This window comes from Dromiciops gliroides, chromosome X (assembly GCF_019393635.1).
Source record: "Dromiciops gliroides isolate mDroGli1 chromosome X, mDroGli1.pri, whole genome shotgun sequence".
In the NCBI taxonomy this organism is placed as follows: Eukaryota; Metazoa; Chordata; class Mammalia; order Microbiotheria; family Microbiotheriidae; genus Dromiciops; species Dromiciops gliroides.
In genome coordinates, this window is record NC_057867.1 from 8,806,593 (window position 1) to 8,833,055 (window position 26,463).

Sequence of the window (26,463 nt, forward strand, 5' to 3'; positions counted from 1 at the left end):
TTACCCTGCTGTGTTAAGAAAAGGCGGTGTGTCCAGAACGCAGGAGGTGATGATCTGTCTGTTCTCTCCTGTGGCCAGTCCTGTCTGGAAGCCACAGCTTAGGAGAGACGTGGATGAACAGGAGGGTGTGCAGAGAAGGACTGACGGGATGGTGAAGAGCCTTGAGTGTGTGTCCTGTGAAGAGCCGGGAATCAGCTGAAAGACCTGCTGTGGGAGATGGGACCCTTAGTTTCCCTATTTGTAAAATGAGGATAATTATATACTGACAGCATGGAGTTCTCATGAGACTCCATGTGATGGTAAATGCAAACCTGAGTGCTTTAGAAATGTCAGTTGTTGTTACTACTACTACTACTACTACTACTACTACTCCACTGTGACTTTAGGCACTCAACCTCTCTGCTCAACTTATTATGTAAGATGAGGGGGATGAACTAGATGACCTCTGATGATCTCTTATGGCTATAAACCTACAAAATTATGAATCTGGGGGGCAGCTAGGTAATGCTGCAGTGGATAAAGCACCGGCCCTGGATTCAGGAGGACCTGAGTTCAAATCCCACCTCAGACACTTGACAGTTACTAGCTGTGTGACCCTGGGCAATGTCACTTAACCCTCATTGCTGCCCCCCCCTCCAAAAATAATCTCCACCTACTACAACCAAAATTACGAACTGGTAATGCTTAACTCAAAGAAGGGTGTGGGATGAACACACTAGTATTTCAAGTATTTGAAGAGCTTATGAAATAGAAAAGGGATGTGAATTTATCCAAACGGGGTCCTCACTGCCATAAAGCACTCCTGTTACTCTTCTCTAATTGATCCCCAAGTTTCATGTACCATAGAAGCTATTCCAAACTTTCTCCTCCCTCCTGAAAACTTTTTCTTCCCTATTTCCATTGTCCCCTTTTCCGCATCTATCTCAAGTGAGTTTCCTCTTACCGAGGACATTCAGCATAAGCTTCCTGTTCTCCCATCTCAGAACCTCTCGGCATTGTCTCCCTTCCCCTTATCCACACCAACCTCTTTATGTGTGCCCTTGAGTCCATCCCCTTCTATATTTTCCAGCAGATTGCATCCTCAGTCATTCCCCTCTCTCTCTCTTGAACCTTCTGCTTCTCCCTATCAACTGGTTCTCTTCATTCTTAAAAATCCTTTGCTAGAGCCTCCCATCTCCTCAAGCTATTGTCCTATTTCTCTTCCCTTTCTTATCCAAACTTTGAAAAAGTTATCTAAACTCAATTTTGCCTCTTCTTCTTCCCTACTTACCCTTTGCCATTTTAATTAATTTAGAATTTCCCCCACCTTACATGTAAAAACAAATTGTAGTATAGATTTTTTAAATTTTGTGTGCCAAATTCTCTTCTTCCCTCCCCACTCACCTTAAGAACTCAAGCCATTCAATATAAGTTATACTTCCCTACCCGTTGCAATCCCTAACCTCATCCCTGAACTTAAATTGCTCTCTACAAATTCACCAGTGATTTCTTAATTGCCAAAGTGGATCTTTTCTTAGTCTTCAGTCTCCCTGACCCCCTTTGCAGCACCTGACATTATTGACCGTCCTTTCTGCCCGGATTCTATCTGGGAGAATTGTTGTAATACTGATCCCTTCTGGTTCCCTTTCTTCCTATCTGACCACGCCTTCCCAATCTCCTTTGCTGGCTCACCATCCATGACACTCCCCTAAACCATGGTATTCCCCATTAACTGTCCTAGACCCTTCCCCCTTCTCTCTCTATACTCCCTCGGTAACCTCATAAGCTCCCATAGATTTAACCATCATCTTTAAGCAGATGAGTCCAGGATACATATATCCAGCCCCACTGTCTCCTTTTTGAACTTATTGCCGTGTCACAAGTTGCCTATTGGACATTTCAAACTGGATTTCCTAGAGCTATCTTGAATCCAACATGGCTCCATCTAAATTCATTATCTTTCTTTCTAAATGTCCCCCTCTTCCAAACTTGCCTGCTTCTGTCAAAGGCATCACCATCCTTCCCGACTCAGTGCATAATCTCTCTATCACCCCATGTATACAATTGGTTGACAATTCAATTGTTCACAACAGCTTTTACATCCCATCCCTTCTCTCCACGCCCACAGCCACCACCTTAATTGAGGCCTGCCTCACCTGTCACCTAAATCATTGCAACAAGCTCCTAATTGCCCTCCCTGCCTTGTCTCTCATCACTCAATCCACAGGACACACTGCCACCAAAGTCATTTTTCCTAAGCTCAGATCTTATCATGTGACTTCCCTAGTCAAACAGCTCCAGTGGTTTCCTATTGACTCTTGGATAAACTATAACCTCTTGTGTTCAGCTTTTAAAGCCCTACACAACCTGGTCCCAATATTTCCAGCTTCCTTGGACACAGCTGGCTCTGTCATAGTCTGTGAAAGAACCACACTGGCCTTGTGACATTTTCTTTCCCTTTAGATTGGCTCTTCTCTAGGCCTAGAATGCCCTTCTCTCCTTCCTTCTGCCCCTCAAAGCCCCTCTCTTCCTTTAGCAGGTGGTGCAGGCACCATTTTCTGCCTGAAGCCTTTTCTGACTCTGAACCCCAAACTATTTTGTCCATAATTGTATTTATCCACCATCATCTCCATGTTCTTATCTGCCTTATTGTCTCCCTCCTTAAGATATAAGACCCTTATGAGTAGGGATTGTTTCTGACTGTACTGGTATTCCCAGAGCCTGGCACACAGCGTGTGATCAACAGATGTTGTGATGGAGCGGACTTGATCTGTTTGCCCATCCAGGGTCAAATCACGAGCGATGAGTAGAAGTCATGAAGAGGCTGATTTGAGCTCAATGTCGGGCAAATTTCCCTAGGATGAGAGCTGGCCTGAGGTGGGCCAGGCTACCTCCGGAAGCGGTGGACTCCCCCTCAGCCAAAAGGCTAGCAGAATATTTGTCAGGAATACCAGAGGGTGGCTGCTCACTCACAGCTGACTCTGGTTGTTACCAAGTCCCTTTCCATTCCAGGATTCTCTGACAACCCCCCCCATCCTGGCCATCGGGATTTCAGGATACTCCTTGTGACAGGGGACCCAAAGGCAATGACAGGTGAGAAAGACGAGACCTAAAACACATCAGGACGTACAGGAAACAGAGGTGGGCATGTCAGGTAGTGAGAGGGAGTCCTGCTGCTATCTCAGAGTCTTGGACGATGGCCCAGAAGCAGGTGGCCAGTCAGGGGACACAGACAAGCATAGGCTAAAGGCCCTGGTGGGATGCACTGTGCACAGAAAAGAGAGGACTCCAGCAAATATTGGAGTGATAATGCAAACTCAGGCCTGAGGGGTCCTGGAGCATCTGTTCCCTGTCATCCCAATGTCTCAAAGCCTGCTGGGATTATGGGCGTCATTTCATGTTTGTATTTCTTTAGTCAAGGTTTGGTTGTAAATTTAAAAAATTAAAGAAAATAGTTGAGCTATTACTCTAGTACAATTACTAGTTACTCTAGTCTGATGAAGAAAACGAGGTTCTTGATGAGCAAGTATTCAATAAACGTTCACCTTTAAAGAACCAAATACAATTCCATAACCACACATCTTAATGAACTTTGCTTCTCCTGCCTCTGAAGAGGCCACGAGTATCATTTGAATGTCAGGGGACAAGGATAATCCCCTTGTTACATCACTTCTCTGAATCTGTGAAGTGGGCATACATTATTCACTTACCAGCCCTGGGGGGGGGGGTATTGTGGCAATCTCATGAAACCTTGTAAAATATACTGATTGCTCCAAAGAAATAAGCAGTACACAGGGGAAAAGATGCTTTCGTGACTGAAGGCAGGCCTAAAAGTTTGCTTCAGTTCAAAGAAAGTGAAAGAAAAGAAAGGTAGGACCAGGAAGGGAGAGGGAAGACTTGTAGGGCTGGCCTGGTGATGCCCTCCCACCACGTTTCCCTACCCCCAGTTGCTAAAGTATTTCAAATTCTTCCCACGATTCACTGCTCATATTTCCTCATCCTTTTCTTCTTTTAAAATGTCAGTATTAAAAAAGAAATTAATTAATTTTCAAAATAAATAAATTAAATGTCAGTGTTTCCTTGATGGTAGCCCTAAAAGCCACTTCCCAGGAATCCTGATGCGTTGGCTCTGTTAGGCCTTCCTTCCTCCTGAGGGAAGCCTGGGCTCCCAGGGAGAGGTGAGGTACAGAGAGGTGGTAAGGGACTCCCAAATGCCCCTGGTCTTGAGGCTTTCCTCTTTATAAGTGGGAAAAGAACACCCACATTTGTCTTGGGAGCTATGTCCCCATTCCCTGATTTGTACCAAGTGTTTCCTAAGTCCCAACCAGAGAGGAGGTGGCAGGTGACCTGGGTAAAGCCCTGAAAGCGATGTCATGCTCAGTGCCACCCAGGCCTTGGCCTCCCTCTGTGGGCACTGAGCCCCATTATCTTAGCCTCTACCTCTCAACAGGGAGCCTCCACGGTACCCTGAACACTTCCTACATGGACAGAGCACACAGCACAAGCCGGTCCACAGGTGGTTGTTTTTTGGGGTTGTTGTTTTTTTTTTTTTTTTGGTAAGGCAACTGGGGTTAAGTGACTTGCCCAGGGTCACACAGTTAGTTAGTGTTACGTGTCTGAGGCTGGATTTGAACTCAGGTCCTCCTGACTCCAGGGCCAGTTCTCTATCCACTGTGCCACCTAGCTGCCCCTGGTCCACAGGTTTTTAATAAGCCCTGTATGGAGTGGCAAGAGGTTCGAATCCAAACACTGCCACATATTGCCTGCGTGACCTTAGGCAAGCTCCTTCCCTCTCTGTGTCTTAGTTCCCTCACCAGAGAAATGAGGGATGACCTTGCAGCTTCTTCCAGTTCTAGCCCTAAGATCCTATTCATCTTCGCCTACAATTTGCCTGTGTATGGGAGCTGGTCCCTACTCTTAAGGAGTGGAAAGTCTAGTTAGGGAGACAAGACTATTATGCATGAAATGATTCATGTGCAATGCAGACAAGTATATCATTAGGGACTTAATTAAGTGATTAATGCAGGGCATGGAACAGAATATTATTAAGTTCAACCTCCAACACTGATTAGGCACACCTCCTAGGTGCCAAGGACTGTGCAAGGAGGGAGCTACACAGCTATATAGGGCCCAGGCCTGTCCTCACTAAGGCAAGGGCTCTTCCCCTTTGGGGTGTCCTGGATCCCTAGAGTAAGGAAGCCTATGGGGGAAGCCTATGGATCCTTTCTCCCAATAACGTTTTTTATATGCATCAAGTCAAATATGTGGGATGACAACGGAACATATTTAATGAAAGCAAGTTGACTGACTGGGTCTCATGAGAGGAAGACAGCTAAAACAAGTAAATACCAAGTAAATACGGGGCCTCAGAGAAGGAGATCAAGTGCAAAGGAGAGGGCCCAGCAAAGCCTTCTAAGAACCTTCCTGTGAGAGACACATACAGGGGTATGCCAGAGCGGGCTCTCATCTCAGACAAATTAGGCCTTGATTAATCGTTCTGCTGATTGCCTAGACTGAAGAGAGTGATGGAGAAAATGTTAATGAAGACTAAAGCTAAAAGGCTATTGGGTAGTAAAAGGATTTTGTTCTTCAGAGAGCAGGTTGTTAAAACCTTTGCTAGCTGGTCCCCTGGAGAGAGCCCTTTCAGCCGGAAGGGTGGGGAAGAGAGCAATTAAGTGCCCACTATGCTATGCAGGTCATTTGAGCTGAACCAGGGTTCCTGCGGAGTGGTGAAAGCTTCACCCAGAAGGTAAGACTGAGGCTGGGCCTAGCAGGCTTGGTAGGATTTGGGTAGGAAGCACTTAAGGAATAAAGATAAGTGGGGATCGAGGAAGGACAGGGGAAGCCACCCAGCATGGCCTGCCCAGCCCTCACCCTAGCCCCAACCTTCTGAATGTCACTCCTGTTGAGCCGACTTCCTTCTCAACTCCCCATGAACTCTTCCTGAGTCACTTCTGCTCTACGCAAATCAGCTGGAGATCGCCCTGCTCTGGTCTCAGGTATCAGGCCTTCTATTCCCAGGAGCTTGCCTCTGGATTGTGTGCCAGGATGCCTCACCAGGAAGTCCAAGTCTGACTCATGCCCACTGGTAACAGTTCTTTCAGGAGATGGAGCCCGGCTGGCCCCTGTGGCTTCTCCCAGGGTACAAGTGGAAAGCACTTTAGTGGCCGGCTAAGTCAGAAAGGTAGCACATTGTGGTTTCCCATTTGGGGGTGCCACCATACAACCCTGTGGCTAATAAGGAAACAAGAGGAGTGAGCCAGTGCACAGCCCCATTGGCAGACAGCCGGGCTGCGCCTGCGCTGTGGCCACTTTGCCCCACAGTAGCCTGCAGGGAGGCATTTTCTATGCAGAGACACAAATTGGTGTGGGGGGAGACGGGATCTCCTGCTGAAGGGGAAGGGGGAAGGCTTTCATAGGGTCAGCTGGCCTCTCAAAATAACCCTCCTGCCTTTTTCAAGGGGTCTGAATTTGAACTTTGTTCCCTTAGAGAGTAAGCAAGGCCTGAGAGTCAAGAGATTAGTGGGTTAAAATCCTGCTGGGTGGCCTTGGAAAACTTCCTTCCCCTCTCAGGGCCTCAGCTCTCTCTTTGTAAAACAAGACCAGACTGCCTTGGAGGCCCCTTCCAGCGCTAACACTCTGCTCCAGAATCTCAGCCCAATTGTTCAGCCCTAGTTAGTGGTCCTGGTCTAACATCAGAAAGTGGAGTAAAGTGGAGGAGTGCTGGTAGCAGCCCACTGCTCCAGGGGCCAGGCCTCCAGTATGGTCCAGAGATGCCTCATGCAAACAAGGCAGTTAGGAGGGGCCTAGGAGGTAAAGCCTGGGAAAATAAGTGATGAATGGGATTCCTGCTGAGTTTGTTTTTTTATGCAAGTCCTGAACAGGAAGGCATGAGAAAGGGTGAGGCCTCTGCCCTGCTGGCTGACTCTGTCAGTGACTGCTAAGAGAAGGAAATGGGGTCTTGCTTGCTAGTCAGGCCCAGGCTGCTTTGACCCCTCTCGGGATGCTAGCATCACCTCTCCAACTCATACGCTCATACTAGGGGGTCTTCAACAGGTACGGTAACACTCACCACAACCGTCCACCTCCTCAACTTACTCATTTCACATGGTGTCCTCTGGCACGCTGCCTCAGCTACACTCAGAGCCCACTGGACCCTTGATCTTGCCATCACATCACCTACAAATGTACTGTGTCCATGTTTGGGGACTACTGTCATTTTGCCCTGTCTCTGCCTTGCAACCCTAAACCCAGTTTTTCATCCTCACCATGAGCTCCAATCTCCCTCCTCCCTTCAGTTTTTTTCTAAGCCATTGCCCCTGCACTGGCTACCTTCTCCTCCCTTCCCCATCTTAACCCCTTGGGGAGCCAATTCAACTCTGCAGTCCCTTGTCCCTTTGTCCTACAATCTCCTCCTGCTGAGCCCCAACTTTGCATTCCTCCCGCCATCCACTGTTCACTCACGTGTGCCACTGAATAAAGCTGGAGAAAATCAGCAAAGTGCGCCCACCGGATCCACTGCGAATTTCTGTTGTGTCATCTCAACCAAGCCCTGGCCACACCAAGACAACCCCTTCACCCCTTCTAACTGACTCCCTCTCCTGTTCTCCAACAGCGGCTCTTCCAAACCTTTTTATCCCTCCACAAACCTCCCATAGCTCCCCTCCCCGCCCCCCCCCACCCTCCTCTCAACTGAGAACCTTGACTCATATTTCACTGATAAAATTGAGGTCATTCACCATGAGCTCTTTCTTCTCCCCTCCTCCTCATCTTATATCATTCAGATGCCTTCTGCCCCTATCTCCTTTGTCCTTGTCTCATCATGAGGTGGCCCTTCTTCTTGCCAAGGCCAACCCTTCGACATGCACCCTTGATCCCATTCCATCTCATCTCCTCCAACAGATCACCCCCTCTGTCATCCCTACTCTATTACTTATCTTTAATCTCTCCTTGTCTGATGGCTCCTCTGTACTGTCAACAAACATGCCCGTCTTCCCAATTCTATACAAATCTCTCACTTGATTCATGCCTCCTTGCTGTCATCCTATATTTTTCCTGCCTTTTGTGGCTAAATTCCTTGGGAAGGCTGTCTGTGGTAGGGGTCTTCCTTGCCTGTCTGAACTCCCTGCAAAGATGGTATCTTAACTTCACTGTTTAAGTGAAACTGCTCTTTCCAAAATGACCCATGATCTCTTAAGGGCCAAATGCAATGGTCTTTCTTAACGTCTGTGCAGCCTTTGACACTCTCAGGCACCCTCTTCTCCTGGATACTATCGTTCCTCTTGGTTTTCAGGATACTGTTCTGTCCTGGTGCCCCCTTTATTGCCATCCTCCTCTGGCACTACGTCCCATTTGCCCTGTATAGATCTTGTAGTCTGTAGTGCCTTATGTGTGGGCGGCTCTGTCATGACAATGGGAGCACCTCATCTTGGCCCAGTACCTGGCACATAGGTGCTTAACAAATGCTTGTTGACTGACTGACCACACAGACTGTTGAGAGCCCTAGAAACAGGCCTGGTCTGTGGGTTTTCTTTTCTGAGATTTCTTCAGCTCACCATGTCCACATAGCTGGTCCAAGGGGGAAGCCAGAGAGGCTATACCTTAAGGGTCTATCATTTTGATAGTGGAGATTAGCCAAGAGCTGAGAGTGAGCCCCTGAAGGAGTAGGTCACAGCACGCAAGAAAGGGGCCCAAGAGGGGAGCTCAAACCTGGCCTCCTTCGCAGTTTGGCTTGGGATTGGTCCACTTTCCTGGCTAGTGAATTTACTATGCTCATTCCCATTAGCAATATCATTCCTAGCTTTGGGATCTGTCCTTCAAGGCCCTTTTCCTCCCAGAAGCCTCCCCAGTTCCTGTGGGCCTTCATTGTGCTCTCATCCTAGTCCTTTACAATACCTCCAGGGCTAAATTTAGCATTGAATTATTTAGTGCCTGGATTATTCACTATTCACAGACAGGGAAAAACTCTGAAGGAAGGATGCAAATTGTCTGCATTGTGCTGTGTGGATGGATGGACAGCCCAGCCCAGAGAACTTGGTTATTAGGAGACATGTGCATTTGCACACATGTATACACGTACTGGCTTGAACTGAATTGACAAAAGGTGAAACTCAAGTCTAGCCCACCCTTTTGGCCAAAGAATACTGAAACAATGAAATCTGCCCCCTCTCACCACCTGACCCTTAATTCACCACCAAAAAGTCTACTTATACTTTGAATGAATTGGCCTTTGGGGGTGAGGTTGGGTAATAGAGGGAGCTATAGGATGGGCCAATGACTATTATCTCCAGGGGTGGACTAAGCCCCAAAATATCAAATGACTTACCTAGAATCACACAGGAAGTAAGCAGGAGAGTCAGAATTTGAAACTTCACAACTTCAGTCCTTCTCACCTTCTCCAGAACTTCCCTCTCTCTGCTGCCTCAGGTGATCTAGAACATGGCTCCTTTGTTGGAGAGAAAGAGGTGGGTGCTTGTTATTATTCTAACCAATACTTCTGAGGCTTAGCGCCCCCAGGGGTCCTAAGAGAGAAATGCAGTCAGTGTTCACTGGACAAGGGATTGCATTCAAGCCTCCAAAGACTTGACTAAAAAATTGCATTTATTCAAAATACTCACTCAAACCAAACGCTGGAAATCTGGATAGACTCAGTCTGTGACCACATTGGCTATCAGCTTAAATGACCAGGAAGAGGGATAACCAGGGTCCCTCAAGAAGACAACCAGCACAGCCATTTCTTTTTCAGTAACCAGTTTTCATTGTTTGTGACAAGGACAGTGATTTCACTGTTACAAAAAATTCCCTAGAAAACTCCCTCCACTAATGCAGGTTGGCACCTTCTCTGCAAGGGAAAGTCTTAGAAAATTCCCTGGGGTGGGGGTTCAGCTAGGTGGCGCAGTGATAACGCACCAGCCCTGGATTCAGGAAGACCTGAGTTGAAATCCGGCCTCAGACACTTGACATTTACTAGCTGTGTGACCCTGGGCAAGTCACTTAACCCCAACTGCCCCACCAAAAAAAAAAAAAGGAAATTCCCTGGGGACACTAAAAGGTACCCTGCCCAGGGTCACACAGTCATTATGTGGCAGTGTCAGCACTCGAACCCAAGGCTCCCGGGCCTTGATACTAGCTTTCTATCTACTCTGCCTTCAAAAGAAGACTTCCTTTCACACAAGTCCAATAAAAATGGCTTACAGATGGATGATAGATGTTCAATATTCAGCTCCCATTAATACTAAATCCTGGGGGCAGCTTGGTGATACAGTGGATAAAACACTGACCCTGGATTCAGGAGGGCCTGAGTTCAAATACAACCTCAGACACATGACACTTGACACTTACTAGCTGTGTGACCCTGGGCAAGTCACTTAACCCGCCCCCCCCCAATACTAAATCCTTACAATGAATCAATAACACTCCTACATTCATTGCCACCTTTATATTTTTTAGGGAGGCTACCACTTCTCATCAGTCTTGGAGGGGCTTGAGATTATTCCTAATTGGGCAATAAAAATCCATGGGCTTCAGGGGCAGCTAGGTGGCACAGTGGGTAAAGAACCGGCTCTGGATTCAGGAGGACCTGAGTTCAAATCCAGCCTCAGACACTTGACACTTACTAGCTGTGTGACCCTTGGCAAGTCACTTAACCCCCATTGCCCTGCAAAAAAAAAAAAAAAAAGAAAAAGAAAATTCCATGGGCTTCAGCATTGAAAATTGGCCACATATGTGAGAAGGAAAAGATTTCTGGTGAGAATAGAAGACAACCAAAAGACAGCCTTCATGCAGCACTGCTATCTCTGGGCCTCAGTTTCCTTATCTGGAAAGTGGGAGAGGAAGAAGCTATATTATATAATTTCTCAGGTCCCTTCCATATCTAAATTGATGCTCTTACAAACCACCTTCCAGTGAATTAGTGGGCTCTAGAGGCTAGAAAAAGAGAAGTGGGATTTATATATTTTTTTTTCAATTCACAGACACTTATCTTCTCTCTTCCTGCATTCCTCACTAATTTTAGAAAAGAAAAGAAAAACCGAAACCTTTATAACAAATACATGAAATAAAGACAAATTACAACATTAGCTATGTCCAAACCTGTGTTATTTCATTCTGTACCAACAAGGCTTCACCACTCTGGTTCTTTAACAGACATACAAAGCCCAATCTTTTCTGCTTTCATACAAACCAACTTACATGATTGATGCTTTTGTCTAATCAAGGACCAAGGCCCTCATTTGTAGTCTCCATTCAATTAATTAGATACTCTTCTTAGGCAGATTTCAGATCCACCTTAGAAAGACCCCCACAACTAGAACTTAGCCAAAGTAAGTGGCAGGGTCCCCTTCACTAAAGGACTTCAAGCAAGGGCCAGACAAGCCCTGGTTGGGGAAGTTGGAGGGAACTCTCTTACAGGTTGGGCTTCTAGGGCCCTTTCCAATGTTGAGATTCTGTGATTAGGGAGAAACTGAACCAACCAAAACACTGAACATAGGGTAGGCCAAGATGACATGATTAAGTTTCATTAAGATTGCCACAGTTTGAGACTGGCAAAGAAAGCTGACAATGCTAAAGAACATCAATAGGCTGGAAGCTCCCAGTGATGCCCTGGTGCCCAGTTATGCCCAGATTATGTGGTCAGGCCAGGAGAGAATCCTCAACCTATAGGTTTCCTAGGGCACACAGGGATTGGGACTCAATCTATTTATTTCCACCAATCAAATAGTTGACCTCCCCCTGCTGCCGTTTTTTTGGACTGGGCTATGAGGGTTACACAGCTAGTAAGTATCAAGTATCTGAGGCCGGATTTGAACTCAGGCCCTCCTGAATCCAGAGCCGGTGCTTTATCCACTGCACCACCTAGCTGCCCCCCCCCCCCACTGACTTTTAAAAACATTTATTTTTCATATCTGAGGAATTGACTTTTTGCATCTGACAGCAAACAGTTCCCAGGAAGCATTTCCTCAAAATATCCACAGAACAGTAAGTTAAGCTATCCTTTTTTTTCCTGCTTATCATATATTTATTTATTTAGAATTTTTCGCCACCTTACATGTAAAAAGAAATTGTAGCATCGATTTTTGTAACGTCGTGTTCCAAATTCTCTTTCTCCTTCCCTACCCCCCCCCCCCCCATTAAGAACTAGTCAGTCTGTGGTAAACAGACTTCGCAAGGAAACGAGCCTCTGGGAGGGTTAGCTCAAGTCAAGAGCTGGGAGATGGAGTAACTTGTTGGAGGAACAGTCAGGAGGCCAGTGCTACTGGCTGGAAGACTACATGGTATAAGAAGACTGGGAAAGCTGGGGTGGGGAAGGAGGGCATAGTAGGGAAGGCTCTGCATGCCCAACAGAGGATTTTATATTTGATCCCAGAGGTAAGAGGGAGCCACTGGAATTTGTAGCACATGGAGGTGCCATCCAGAGTCAGACTTGTGCTTTAGAAGGAACAATTTTGGCAGCTGGGGAGAAGCTGCATTAAAGGGGGAGAGACTTAAGGCACCAAGACCCATTTGTAGGCCATCGCAACAGTCCAGCTGGGAGGTTTTGATGGCCTGCAACTGACTGGGTGGTGGTGGGGTCAGAAAAGAAAAACGGGTGAATAGAAGAAGGGTGTTAAAAAGGTAAAAAAAAAAGCAACAGAACTTGGTAACAGATTAGAAAAAGAGGAGGACAGAAAAAGAGGGGAGTCTAGGATGATACACAGGTTGAGAACTTGGGTAACTGGAAGTATGGTGGTACCCTTAACAATAAAAGGAGGGCAGCTAGGTGGCACAGTGGATAGAGCACCTGCCCTGAATTCAGGAGGACCTGAGTTTAAATCCAGCCTCAGACACTTGACACTTGCTAGCTATGTGACCCTGGGCAAGTCACTTAACCCCAATTGCCTCACAAAAAGCAAACAAAAACAAAAAAAGACAATAAAAAGGAAATTAGGAAGAGAGAAAGGTTTGGGGGAAAGATAGTTTGGTTTGGGACAGACTGAGTTTAGGAGATACAACCTCACATCTCCAACTGCTTGTTGGGTAAGTCAACAGAGAGGTTAGGGTGGGACGAAGAGATCTGACAGTTATCTGCGTCAAGAGGATAATTGAGTCTATGGGATGGGCAGAGAGCCTCGGAAGAGACCTGGGGAACATCCAAGTTAGTGATCTGGATGAAGATTCTGCAAAGGAGACTGAGAGGGAGCGGTCATATAGGTAGGAGGAAAACCAGGCTGGATGACGTCATAGAAAGCTAGACAGGAGAGAGAATGAGTGAATGAAGCATTTGGTAAGAACTCACCATGTGCAAAGCTCTGTTCTAAGAGCTAAGGATGAAATCCCAGGGATCATGTTCTTCTGGGGGAGCAACACAGATGAAAGGTTTCAGTTGAAAGTCAGATGATGACGCGGGCCCTTAGGCAAAGCAGATGTTAATACCTCTTCTTCCTTGTCATTTCCACTAATGCAATGATGTCAGTTGTCCCGTGCTGAGCCCTTTGACAGGGCCAAGGGCTTTAGAGTCAAGAATTCTCTTTTCTGGGTCTTTGCAAGTTGTAGCCATAGCACCCACAGGAGCAGTGGCCAGGCAGTATCTCCACAGGGGCTGCTGCTCAGGAGACTGGCTGAGAGCACTGGCCTGGAAGCTTGGCTCTTCCTGAGGCTCTGGGACTCAGGATGCCAAGCTGTCTCCATCAGAGTCTGATGGTTGTCAAGGGGGTGGTAGTGCTGGCTTGCCATACTCAGTACCTGCTACCTACGTGTTAGATAACATTTGAGTATCCAAAAGTTCTTTATGGACTAGAAACACAGGGCCAAATCTAATAAAATAAAAGGTAGTATGTATAAATGGGGGACACTTACTCTCAGGCTTAAAAAATCAACTACACAAGTACAATTCAGGTGAGGTGTGGGATAGTTGCATTTCATCTCAAAAAGATCTTGGGGTCTTAGTAGACTGCCAATGGAATATAAGTCAACAGTGTACTATGGCAATCCAAAAAAAAAGCAATTTGAAGTGTGAGTAGTTGAAGTTACCCCTTTGGGATCTGGTTCCTTGACTAGGTGAGCACATTTTTTGAATATCAAACAATCAAAAGCGCACAAGACTTGTATATTCCCTTGAATCAATCAGCACCATTATGTTAAAGATCAGGTCCTCTGCCCTAAACAATTTGTACAAAAGGAAGAAGTCATCCATGAACAGCTGAGAAAGAGATTCCGAGAATCTCAGCTTCAGAGGTTGGAGCAATCATGGTATTCCCAGCCCACCTCTGAGGACCAAAGGGAAGACTGAATTGTGGCAGAGAGGAGACATTTTGCATGGAGGCGCTGGTCTCAGAGCAAGGTCCTCCTCGGCTGAAGGAATGAAGAAACATTCAACACTTTGGCCAACATCCCATCCCAACATCTGGCTATCCACAGATGTCCACAAAATTAACCACCAAAGGGCCAGAGGCTAACTAGAGACACATAAATGTGAGGTTATGAGAGCCCAAATTCCACCTGAGGGTGGAGAATTTCCCTAACTGGCTGCTCAGAGTGATAATGATTGAACTGCTGACTTTTTATCTAAGATAAGTTCTGAAGCCAAAAGGGGAAGGTCCCAAGTGGACCTGAGGTGCCATTATATCACCCCATCAGACTTAAAACCGGTTACTTATTGTAACAGGATATTAAACAATCATGGGCTGACAGAGGTTACAGAATGTGGGAGGCCACAGCCCAGTAAAATCAATAACATGGATTCTTTTGTTTACTTTTAGGTGTCACATTTTATATGAGTTTATTTTATATATATATATATATAAATTTTTTTTTTTTGCGGGGCAATGAGGGTTAGTGACTTTCCCTGGGTCACACAGCTAGTGTGTGTCAACCAGATTTGAATTCAGGTCCTCCTGAATCCAGGGCCGATCCTTTATCCATAGGTATCACATTTTGAAAGAGGACACTGCTAAGTCAGAAGCCTCAAAGTGAACAAGCAGGCCTGGAGAAGGGCCTTACAATTGCGACCCAGGAGTCCCTATGGGATGAACTGAACAAAGCTCTCCAAAAACAACAAAGACCGAGAATAATCAGTGCTTTTGTGTTCAAGTATGTGAACTGCCTGGCAGCAGAATGTTCTTGTAGCTTGTTCTACCTGGCCCCCAAACACCCAACACAACACACTAGGTGGGAGTTTCAGAGAGACAGATTTAAGTTTGTTGTTAAGAAAATCCTAGCTATCAGGTAATAATAATAAATAAATAGTAATAAATAAACTTGATATATTTGCAAAGTGCTTTTATATATGTTAACTCATTTGATCCTTACAACAAACCTAGGAGTTATCACATTCCCATTTTACAGACAAGGAAAATGAGGAAGATCAAGGTTAAATGACTTCTATAGGCTCAAGTGTCAAGTAGCTAGGAAGTGTCTGAGGTTGGATTTGAATTCAGGGCATCCTGACTTCAAGTCCAGGGCTCCAGCCTCTGTGTCACCAGGTGCCACTAGCTACCTTACTAATAATATGCTATATAATAATATACATAAAACACATAATGACAATAAAATTATAGCTATCATCATTTCTATAGCACTTTAAGTGAACCTCATAGGAAGAGAGGACAGCAAAGGCTCTCTTCCTTTGAGACACTGGGATCTTGGAGCAGACTTGTAGGGGGCTAGCAGCTCTTGTTGTTGTTAAGTCATTTCAGTCGGGTCTGACTCTCTGTGACTCCATTTGGGGTCTTTTGGGCAGAAATACTGGAGTGGCTTGCCATTTCTCATTTTACAGATGAGAAAACTGAGGCAAACAAGGTGAAGTGACTTGCCCAGGGACACACAGCTAGTAAGTGTCTGAACCGGGATTTGAACTCAGATCTTCCTGACTCCAGGCCCTGCACTCTACCTATTGAGCCACCTAGCTGCTATTTATCACAAAAGGAATGCTCCACACAAGTACCAACATGAATATTTAGGGTCAGCTAAGTGGCATGGTGGATAGAGCACTGGTCCTGAAGTTGGGAGGACCTGAGTTCAAATTTCACCTCAGACACTTACTAGCTGTGTGACCCTGGGCAAGTCACTTAACCCCATCTGGGGCCATCTCTGGTCATCCTGATGTCTATCTTGCCACTGGACCCAGATGGCTCTGGAGGAGAGAGAGAGACTGGTGATTTTGCACAGCCCTCCCTTAATAAATCCAATTCACTACAAGTCATGACATCACCTGATGTCTCAGTCCTCTTTCAGAATGAAAGACAAACAACAAAAACAACATGAATATTCATGCCTGTAGCCATACAGACATGCCTGTTGAAAGATCTTGACAAGACATAGTCACAAAGGAGCTATTTCAAAGGCATCTCCAATTCAATGTGTCTAAAACAGCATTCACTATCTTTTTCCCCAAGCCCCCTCTTCTTCCTAACTTCCACATTCCTGTGAAGGGTACCAACATCCTTCCAGTCACCCCGGCTCACAACCTGGGAGGCATCACCATTTCTCACTCACTCCTATAGCCCATCAATCCTCTCTCACATACACATCTGTTCCTTCTCTCCACTCCCTAGTTGGTTGTGGTTGACTGTACTTTGAGAAGTGATACTGACAAATCAGGGGTCATTACAGAATAGATCTTCCTAAATTAGAATGTTTCAGATATTTAGAGAGTCAATCACCATGCATATTGTCCCTAGCAGAATTATGAATGGGTGACATCTTTTCTATACTGAATGCAAAGTAGAATGGAAGTGGGAAAAGTGTGTCTAAGATACCCTCTACACCGCGGGTACTAAACTCAACAGAAATAGGACCCACTGATGCAGATGTAAGGATCTGTGTTGGTGGCAAATTGATTTCAGTTTAAGATGTAATATTATCTATGTTTTACTGTATTTTCACTTACTTTATTAAATCTTTCCCAGTTACATTTTAATACAGTTTGGGTTGCATACATTTGATACCTCTGGTTCATCCAACAGTAGCTCACTGGGGGAAGCAACTCTGCCCACGTGAAAAGGGGGCTTTAAAACTCCATGGGAGGGGCAGCTAGGTGGCGCAGTGGATAGAGCACCAGCCCTGGATTCAGAAGGACCTGAGTTCAAATCCGGCCTCAGACACTTAACAGTTACTAGCTGTGTGACCCTGGGCAAGTCACTTAACCCCAACTGCCTCCCCCCCAAAAATAAAGTGAATAATGTCTTTAAAAAAACCCATGGGAGGGGAACCTAGGTGTACTGCAGTGGATAAAGCACCAGCCCTTGATTCAGTAGGACCTGAGTTCAAATTTGGCCTCAGACACTTGACACTCACTACCTGTGTGACTCTGGGCAAGTCACTTAACCGTCATTGCCCTGCAAAAAAAAAAAGAAAGAAAAGAAAAAACCTATGGGAATCACCATGTTCATGTCTCTCAGTTTGAGGTTATGGGAGCACAGAGGTTGTTTATATAGTTCTATCACTGAAGGCCTCTTAGGTGGCTTTTGCAGGTCTGCTAGGATGGACCTGCATGAGCTCCATTCAGAGTACCTGTGTAAGGTGGGACCCCAGAACCCAAGTCAGATTTCTGGAGGCTTCTTGGTCCCAAAAGTCTCTGTTTTTCAGAATCTATCCTTATCCCCACTTCCAGAATGCAAGTTGCTGATGTGTGGGCCAGGGAACGGAGCAGAAGATCGGTGAGTAAACCAGCGTCTGCTCTTGGCTTAGGAGAACAGTCCTCTTTTGGCCTTGGAGAAAACTGGGCTGAAGTTATCTGTCTACCTTTTTTTGTCAAATCTCCATTATACAACTTTAATTTATGGACAGCCTCTGCACACGATGTGATTTGTTTTCTTCTGTGACAAGGCCTTTGTGGGGAGTGCATTCGGCATCACTCAGCCCTGTCTGCTGCTCAAAATGCTCGATGCTCTCTTGTGTCTGTTTTGTAATAAGAAAATTCATGATGACGTGCCTAGCCTTGTCCTTCACCACTGGGACATATAGTTGCTGCAAGCGGAGGGGGTTATGGTAAGAGAGTGCAAATTAATTTCTCCTTCCTCGACCTTGGAAAGCTGTTGGCATTTCTGATCTGGGATAGCTGGCTTTTTCCATAGCAACTCCATATTAGCTAAAAGAAGAGTCACTGACTGTGTAGAATCCTCCAGGAAATGATTCTAATGGAACGCCCAGTGATGGTGAGCTCCAACTAAGAGGGCCATCTGGTCTAGAAGCCCACCTGTGCCATGCTCCAGGGCAGCCACATCTGGCTGTAGGGATGCCCTGAAGTATTTCTCTAAATACAAATCCAGAACTCCCAAATCCCATAGTGAAAGTCGATCGGAGTTCGGCAGATTCTGCAGGTGGTGACTAATGAGCAAAGGGTCCTGAGTAGATTCCACGCAGAGGCACTAATGACTGCTAGGCCTCCCTGGGGAAGAGGGACGGAGGGAGGAAAAGGGAAAGGGGAGAAAGGACAGGGTGCAGTACTGAGGCTCTTGTACTAGCATGACAGGAAGCTAAGACTAGCAAGACCCAAGCCAACCTCAGGAGAAAGAAGTAGAGCAAAAGGGTGAAGGCAGCACGGAAGTTGGTTTATTACATAATCAAAGGGGCCTGACCTCTGACACATACTTGTTATATGACCTTTGTTGAGTCATTTAACCAATCTCAGTGTTTTAAGGAACTTCCTAAGATTCAAAGGTGCAGAGAAGGTACTGACTTGCAGTGATAGAGGGAATATCACCATTGCGCAATTTCCTACACCAATAAAACCACAAGTCCAATCCATATCCCTATCCTACATACAGTGGATGGAAGATACATAGATAGTGGATAAAGGAGAAGCCTCTAGCAGCTGAGAGGACTAGAAAAGGCCATCTGCAGAAGGTGAGGTTTGAGCTGGGTCTTGAAAGAAGACAAGGAATTCAGTGGGTATAGGTCAGAAAGGAAAGTGTTCCAGGAATGGGGAAGAGCCCATGCAAAAGCCTGGAGTCAGGAAATGGGCTGTTATGTACAGGAGACAGTAAAGCTCCAAAGAGTTTTAATAGCCAGACAAAGGAGTTTATATTTATTCCTGGAGATAACAAGGAGCTGCCATGGTCAGATGTGCGCATTAAGATCACTTTCGCAGCAGAGGGGAGGATGGATTCCTTTTGGCAGTAGGGAGAAGCCTAAGGCAGTAAGGTCAACTAGCCGGCCATGGCAGTCATCCCAGGGGCGATGTGACAAGGGACTGGCCCAGGCTGGTGGCAGCAAAAGGGACACACATGAGAGATGTGATCAAGTTAGAGGGCCAGGCTATGGCAACTGATTGGATATGGTGGGTGAATGGGAGCGGAGTCAAGGATGAATCCACTGTGTGCTAGGCAGCCCAGAAGAGCCTCTTGCTCTGCATTAAGGGAGGCAGGCCTTTAGGAATCAAGAGGGATTTTAATCCCATTGGCCTCTGCCCTGGAGTCCAGCCACATGTGGAGTCAATACTATTTGTGTTGACTTCTGGACACCACAGATTAGGATGGACACCAAGAGCCAGCCAGTTGTCAAATGGCATCTTTTCTTCCTCTACTGCATCTCTTCTGTCACATTCTCCACATTCATACAGCTACTGCTTTAATTTGGGCCCTCATCACCTCTCCCCCAGAGTATGACAACAGCCTGCTGCTCAGCTTCCCTGCCTCACTCTTATCAGTGCTTCATCTGGTCACCAAAGTGATCCCCCCATATTCAGTAAATTCCAGTGGTTCCCTATTTCTACCTTTCACCTCTTTTTGTATCACCAGAGCTTGGCACAATGCCTAGCCCATAGTAGCTATTTAATAAATATTTAGGGGCCTGACCTATGTTTCAAATACAAATTCTTCTATCTGACATTCAAAGCTCTATACAATTTGGCCCTTTCTTCACTTTTGAGCCTTTGTACATCATTCTTCTCCATGGGCTCTAGAATCCAGCCACAATGACCGCCCTGGTCCTCCTCACACTTGGCACTCCATCTCCCATCTTTATGCATTGGCAATGGCTGTACCCCATGCTCTCCCTGCATCTGCCTTGCTGTCCCTGATTTTCTTCGACATGAGGACTTCCTTGTGTCCTCAACTGAGACCATCTTCCTTCTACTCCACTATGTTGGACCTACCTGTTTTGTATGGCCTTTGTCTGTCTGTCTGTCTCTGTCTCTCTCTCTCTATATATATATATACATATATGTGTGTGTGTGTATATATATATATATATGTCATGGGGCGCAGAGCACCCCAGAATTTCTCTGGGGCACACCGAGGAATCTTCTCCTTGAGAAACTAAACCAGAGGACAGATAACGCCTAGAGGAACCAAATCGGACTGAGCTAGCTTGGGATTCCTACCCTTCATTCTGGTCTCCCTTATCCTGGGGAGATAAGTTTGGGTGTGGCTTTGGCCTTTGTGTCCAGAAGAGGGATCCGTAGTCACCCCTCACCCAATTCCTCTAGTCACTACTAGTGGGGGATGGTCCACCTTCACTAAAGGAACTTTCCACAGGCAGATGGTCCACCCCCATCAGGCCTCTATAAAAGTACCTTCCGGTCTCCTGTTTGAGGAGATTTGGTGCCTCTGAGCCATGTGCTTTATGCCAAATCTCCCCATGAAAAGTCCAAGGATTTCTTTCATGGTTTCCCTCCCCCCACCCTTCCCTTCCCTTGGTCCTAAATAAACTATCACCTTGTTCTAACTAAGTTTTGTGTGCAAGAGGGTATAATTCTTTAAAGAGGAATTCCCAAGAACCCCAACCCCAACCCTTACCCATTTTCCCACTATAACATCTATATATATATATGTATGTGTGTGTGTGTGTGTGTATGTATACACACACACACACACGTATTGTCTCCTCCGTTAAAATGTACGTTCCTTAAGGGCAGGTACTGTTTAGTTGCTGTCTTTGTATTCCCAGATGCCAAGCACAGTGCCTGGCTCATCACAGATATTTAATAAATGTTTGTTGAATTGAGCTGGGGATGCTAGGGGGTGGGCAATGGAGGAGGGTCATTATAGTGATCTTCACATACTTGAAAGGTTATGTTATGGAAGAGGGATTCAACTTGGTTTCAAAGAATGCAATGGGCAGATGTGGCAAAGAGGAAAAAGATTCCGACTGGGCCTAAAGAAAAACACTCACTTGGCCATTTGAGCCATGCAAGGACTATCTCAAGAGGCAGTGGGTTCCCCCTCACAGGAGGTCTTCGAGTAAAGGCTGGGTCAGCCCTTGGGGAGGTTGTAGAGGAAGGATCCTTTGTCAAGTGGGGATTAGACTCGATGGTTTTGAGCTCACTTCCAAGTTTGCATTTCAGTAGGTAACCAAGAGTAAATTTCTTAATCTTCCTGAGCCCCAGGCAAGTGGGTAATAATAGAGGGCCAAGTGATCAGTAGGGAAGGAGGAAGGAGTTCCTACAGTAATGAAATCCCAGGCCCTGGATGTGTTGGGGAATTCCCTCTTATCTCAATTCCTGTTAAGAGTCATGAGCACTTTACCAGGTATTTCAGAGATATTCATGGGGTATTACAACATGAGAGAACCTCTGACACTGTCTAACCCAACCATCTCACTTTACAAACAGGGAAACTTAGGTTTAGGGTAGGGAAGAGACTTGTCTAAGGTCACCCAATTAGCTGGCCCCCATCTTTCTTTCTTTTTTTTTTTTTAGTGAGGCAATTGGGGTTAAGTGACTTGCCCAGGGTCACACAGCTAGTAAGTGTTAAGTGTCTGAGGCCGGATCTGAACTCAGGTCCTCCTGACTCCAGGGCCGGTGCTCTATCCACTGCGCTACCTAGCTGCCCCTGGCCCCCATCTTTCTAACACACTTCTTCATGTATGATCTTGAAGCAGCTTTACTAAATATTTAATATTGCTCACCACAATGTGTCCCTTCTGCCTGAAACGCATTCCCTTCTTGCCTCTATATCTCAGAATTCCCAATTTTCTTCAAAACTCAGCTCAAGTGCCACTTTCCACATGAAGCCTTCCCCGATTTTCCCAGTTGCTCATGCCAATGCCTCCCAAATTACCTGGCATTTGCTTTGTATATATTGGGGATCAATTTGATCTGTGTAACTATCTCTCCTGTTAAAATGGAAAGTTGTGGGGCAGCTAGGTGATGCACTGGAAAGAGCACTGACTGGCCCTGGAGTCAGGAGGACCTGAGCTCAAATCCGACCTCAGCCACTTAACACTTACTAGCTGTATGATCCTGGGCAAGTCACTTAACCCCAATTGCCTCACCCCAAAAAAACTCCAAACAAACAAAAAAAAAGTGGAAGTTATGATTTCCTCAACATGGGATATTCTTGGTGTAAGAAACCCCTTCTACCAAGAACACATTACAACCCAACCATGACTTAGTAGCTAAATCCTAGGGAGTCGCCCAAGCTTCAGAGAGGTTCTGTGTTTGTCCTGTGGTCACAGAGCTGCCAAAGACAGCACTCAAGCCAAGGTCTTTCTCATCCAAACCCATCTCCATCCCACACTGACACCATTCAATATTTACAACAGGAACACTCTTGACTCCTGTCTTCCTGAAGTCCAGTGGGCTCAGAACCTCGAGAGGAATACTCTACTGCCCTGACCTCACAGACTTGAAATTACTCCCAGAAGCAGGATGTCACCAGCCAAGTGTCAGTATATTTAAATAATGAAGAATGCATCACATCCCAAATGCTCTCTGCTAATTTCATGTCACCACCCTCTGATCAAAGAGGAGTAGACTGAAAGTGTGACTCACTCATTTCATAACTGGCAAGTATCAGATTGGAGCCAATTACTCATCTCCAGGCCCAGTCTCCACCATAGCACTGAGCCTTGCCTGGCAAGTTACAAAGTCTCACCAATATAGTATTTGCAAAGAGCAATAATAAGAAGACATCTCTTTGGAAACAACAGGGCTCAGGTTGGGGGCATGGGGGTGGGGTTTTTGTCTGCTTTCTCCTGTGGAGTTTGAAGAAAATGCTATTTTACCCCTTGCCTTAAAGGGAGGTGCTTACACTTAGGCAAGCGATTCTGCTGAAAGGCCCAGAAAGCTCTCCTGGGTTTTAGCCCTCCTTCTTTTTGAAAAGGTAACTCTGGATGTATCCCTGACCCTGGACCCCCCAGAATCCTCTGGAGCTTAAGAGAGCCCCTCCTAGATCAAACCCTCTGCCCTGCATATAGTATGTGCTTTGTAAATATTTACTGTTTGATTGATGCAAGGAAACACAGTTGTAAGCAGAACTGAGAGACAAGAGAGCTGAACCCAATGGTGTATGTACCACTCCACAGCCCTAGACTCCCACTTCTCGACATGGAAGAGAGTTAGTTATTAGCTTCATCATCTCTCCTGTGTCATCAAGAGCTATCACTGCCTTTTGGCTGAGCTCTGCTGCCTTGCCATGTGGCCCCCAGCCCACGATGGGCAGAAGGGGAGTGGGGGAGGGGGCAGTGGCTCAGAAGGCATCACTGCTCTCTTCCAGCTCCAAACTTCTGAGCCTGTGAACCTCAAACTTGTCTTTCCTTCTGGAAAAATGCTTCTCCATTACTTTCCTCTACCGCATTATGTGCAGTCAGGCTCCAGTCAAAGAGCTTCCATTTGGGGCCTAATCATTGGGGCGGGGGGGGGGGGGGTTACCACCCAGAAAGTGCCAACCCTTCTCCTAGAAGCATCTTGGCTCCAGCATTTCACAAGTGGAGCACGGAATTGGTTGATGTTGCCTTGTTCTGTGTCTGCAACCCTAGAGCTTGTCTTAGCTACCTTTTTTGTCTTCTGGAATTTCAAGGTTGGGCTGGGTTTTTTCATGGGCTCAGTTCACATAGCCCTTTGGCTACCCATTAACCTGCAGCTGGACCTTTAATATGGGGTAGGGGAGGTGCTAGGCTCGGAGTCACAAACCTGGGCTTCAGGCAGAGCTAGGCCCTCTCAGCTTGTCACCTTGGGCAAGTCACAGTAAACTCTCACTTAACCACTAACCATTCAACCTTCGGTTTTTCCATCTGCAAAATCAGGATAATCGCATTGGCACCACCTCCATCCAAAGCAGCCGTGGAGATAGGCTGAGATGAGGGCTGGAGCTGTGAAGTACTCACTGATCAATGTGTGTCAGGATTTCTGGGGCAGCTGCTTCCTGGGACCTTCTGATGTTGGGACCCAAGAGAGTAAGGAAGAGGGGGAACCTGTCCATTAATTCTGCATCCCTTTTTTCCTGGCTGGCTGAGCTGGCAACTGGCATCAGACCAGGATGTTGATGGGCCCAGATGTTTAAGGCAATTGGGGTTAAATGACTTACCCAGGGTCACACAGCTAGAAAGTGTCTGAGGTCACATTTGAATTCAGGTCCTCCCAACTTCAGGGCCAGTGCTCTATCTAGTGTGCCACCTAGCTGCCTCATAAGAATTTCTGGGCTGGACCTGGAGTTAAGAAGACCTGAGTTTAAATCCAGCATCATATACTTACTGGCTGGGTGACCTCGGTCATCACTTTACTTCTGCCTACCTCTGTTTCCTCATCTGTCAAATGGGGATAATAATAACCCCTGTACCCCGGGCCTCAGTGTGATGAGGCTCAAATGAGATGGTGTCTGTAAAATACTTTGCAAACTTTAAAGGACTCTAGATACTTCTTATCCTCACTGTCACTATCAATCCCAACTTCCCCTGGATATCAATCATGCCTAACCTTGATTTAACATAAGGCACTTGCAACAGTTCTTGAGGTCTAGTCGATTAATTCTATCTAATAATAACAGCAATTGAGATTTCTTCAGGATCTTAAGGTTCCCGAGCACTTTGCACATATTATTTCTCCTTATTAACCACATATGATAAATGGGGAAACTGAGGCTTACACAGGTGGTGTGACGTGCTGAGCCTAGGTCACCCAGTGACCATTAGAAGTAGGGTCTGAGCCTTCTTGAGGCCAAGCTCAGCCCTCTGTTCTCTAAATCACTGGACCTCTCAGGGCTGGCAAGAGAAGAAAGGTTTCCAGAGCTCCCCCACAGCCCACAGCCTCCTCACTAGTTCCAGGCTGAAGACCTGGGCCCCATCGGCAATTGGCTTGGCCTGAGCTCAGCAGTTGGCATGATGGTGCACACCCAAGGCCAGAAGGTTCTGCTTCTGAGGGCTCTCAGTGGACTTCCTGCTCCAAAGACCTTGATCTTCAAGATCCTGGGGGCTCATGGAGAGTATAGCCATATTGTTCTTAGGGGGCTAGTTAGTGAGGCCAGAAGAGGAACAGAATGTTTTGTGACCTCTTGTCATTTAAGCTTTGAGAACTATCACATCTGAAGGGGCTTTGATCAAGTAAAGGCCTTCATGGTTAGGGCTGGGGCTGAGAAATAGGAGGGGGAAGGATTGGAGACCTTACAACTTCACCCATAAAAATTCTGACAGATCTTTCTTTCCTGCTTGCAGGGGAGGGCAGGGGGTGTTGGGTCTCCATGTTTGGATTCCACGGTGTGTGTGGGGCAGGTGGGGGGGTATGTGATAAATAATTTGAAATGCCTTGATTTCCATTTCTTCTGTGAACCTCTCCATATCAGTAAAAGGGGAAGTCAAGGTCAGTTAGCCAAGGGCCTCACAACTGGAGTGATTGGCACTCAACCGTGAATGAAACAAGCCGGTCGTAGATGATTTCTCTGACAGGGGCCAGCCTGGGCAACACTGCCTCCTCCTCAGTGTCAGGCTCTGAGGCCTTCTCTTCCCCTCTCGGGGTCTCTGGGATCTTAGGTTAAAAGGCTAACAGGCTCCACGCCTGCAGCTGGAGGACCAGGCTGCTTTTTCGGCAGCTTAATGGTATTCCAGAGTTTGCCCAGCTCATAAATTCCTAAATTCATATCTTCATATTTCTCTGTCTCTCTGTTTCTGTCTTTGTGTGTCTCTGTATCTCTGTGTCTCTGTCTTTGTGTGTCTCTGTCTCTGTGTGTGTCTCTCTCTCTCTGCCTCCTCCACCTCTGCCCTCACACCTCTCTCAGCTTTGGTTTCTTTAGTTTTATTGCTACTAGCCCAGCCAGCACTGGAATGCAAACCTTCATCAACTCTTGCCTAAAATATTCCAATAGCCTCCTAAATGGTCTCCCTGCCTCAAGTGTTCCTCCACCAATCCATCCTTCCGAGCTGCCAGCGCTACTCCCAAATCACAAGTCCCTCCATCACACTATACTCCTTTGTGCAGGAATCAGGGCGTTTCTGTAGTCACTAGCATAAAACCCACACGATTTAGCCTGAAATAAAGGCCCTCTGGACTCTGGCTCCTCCCTAGCTTGCATGATTTATTTCCCACTAATCACAGGGGGCAATTGAGGGGCTAGGCCTGCAATAACAATCCTGTCATAAACATGGACTAGATGTGTGACCCTGGGCAAGTCACTTTACCTCACTGGGGTGGGGCTACAAACAGAAGCAGAAAGAATCCAGTCCCGGCCCTCTAAGAGTATCCACTCTACTGAGGGAGAACACCACATGAAAGGAAGCTGAAAAGGGGAGAGGCTACCTGGGAGGTGAAGAGGCTTCAGAGGTCCCGCGCTGCGACCTGTAGAGGAAGAAAGCCAT

At 46.4% G+C, this 26,463-nt stretch overlaps 1 pseudogene; it reads right to left on the minus strand.

The window, feature by feature from the left end:
• LOC122733865 lies at positions 1–26,463 on the minus strand (annotated as a pseudogene).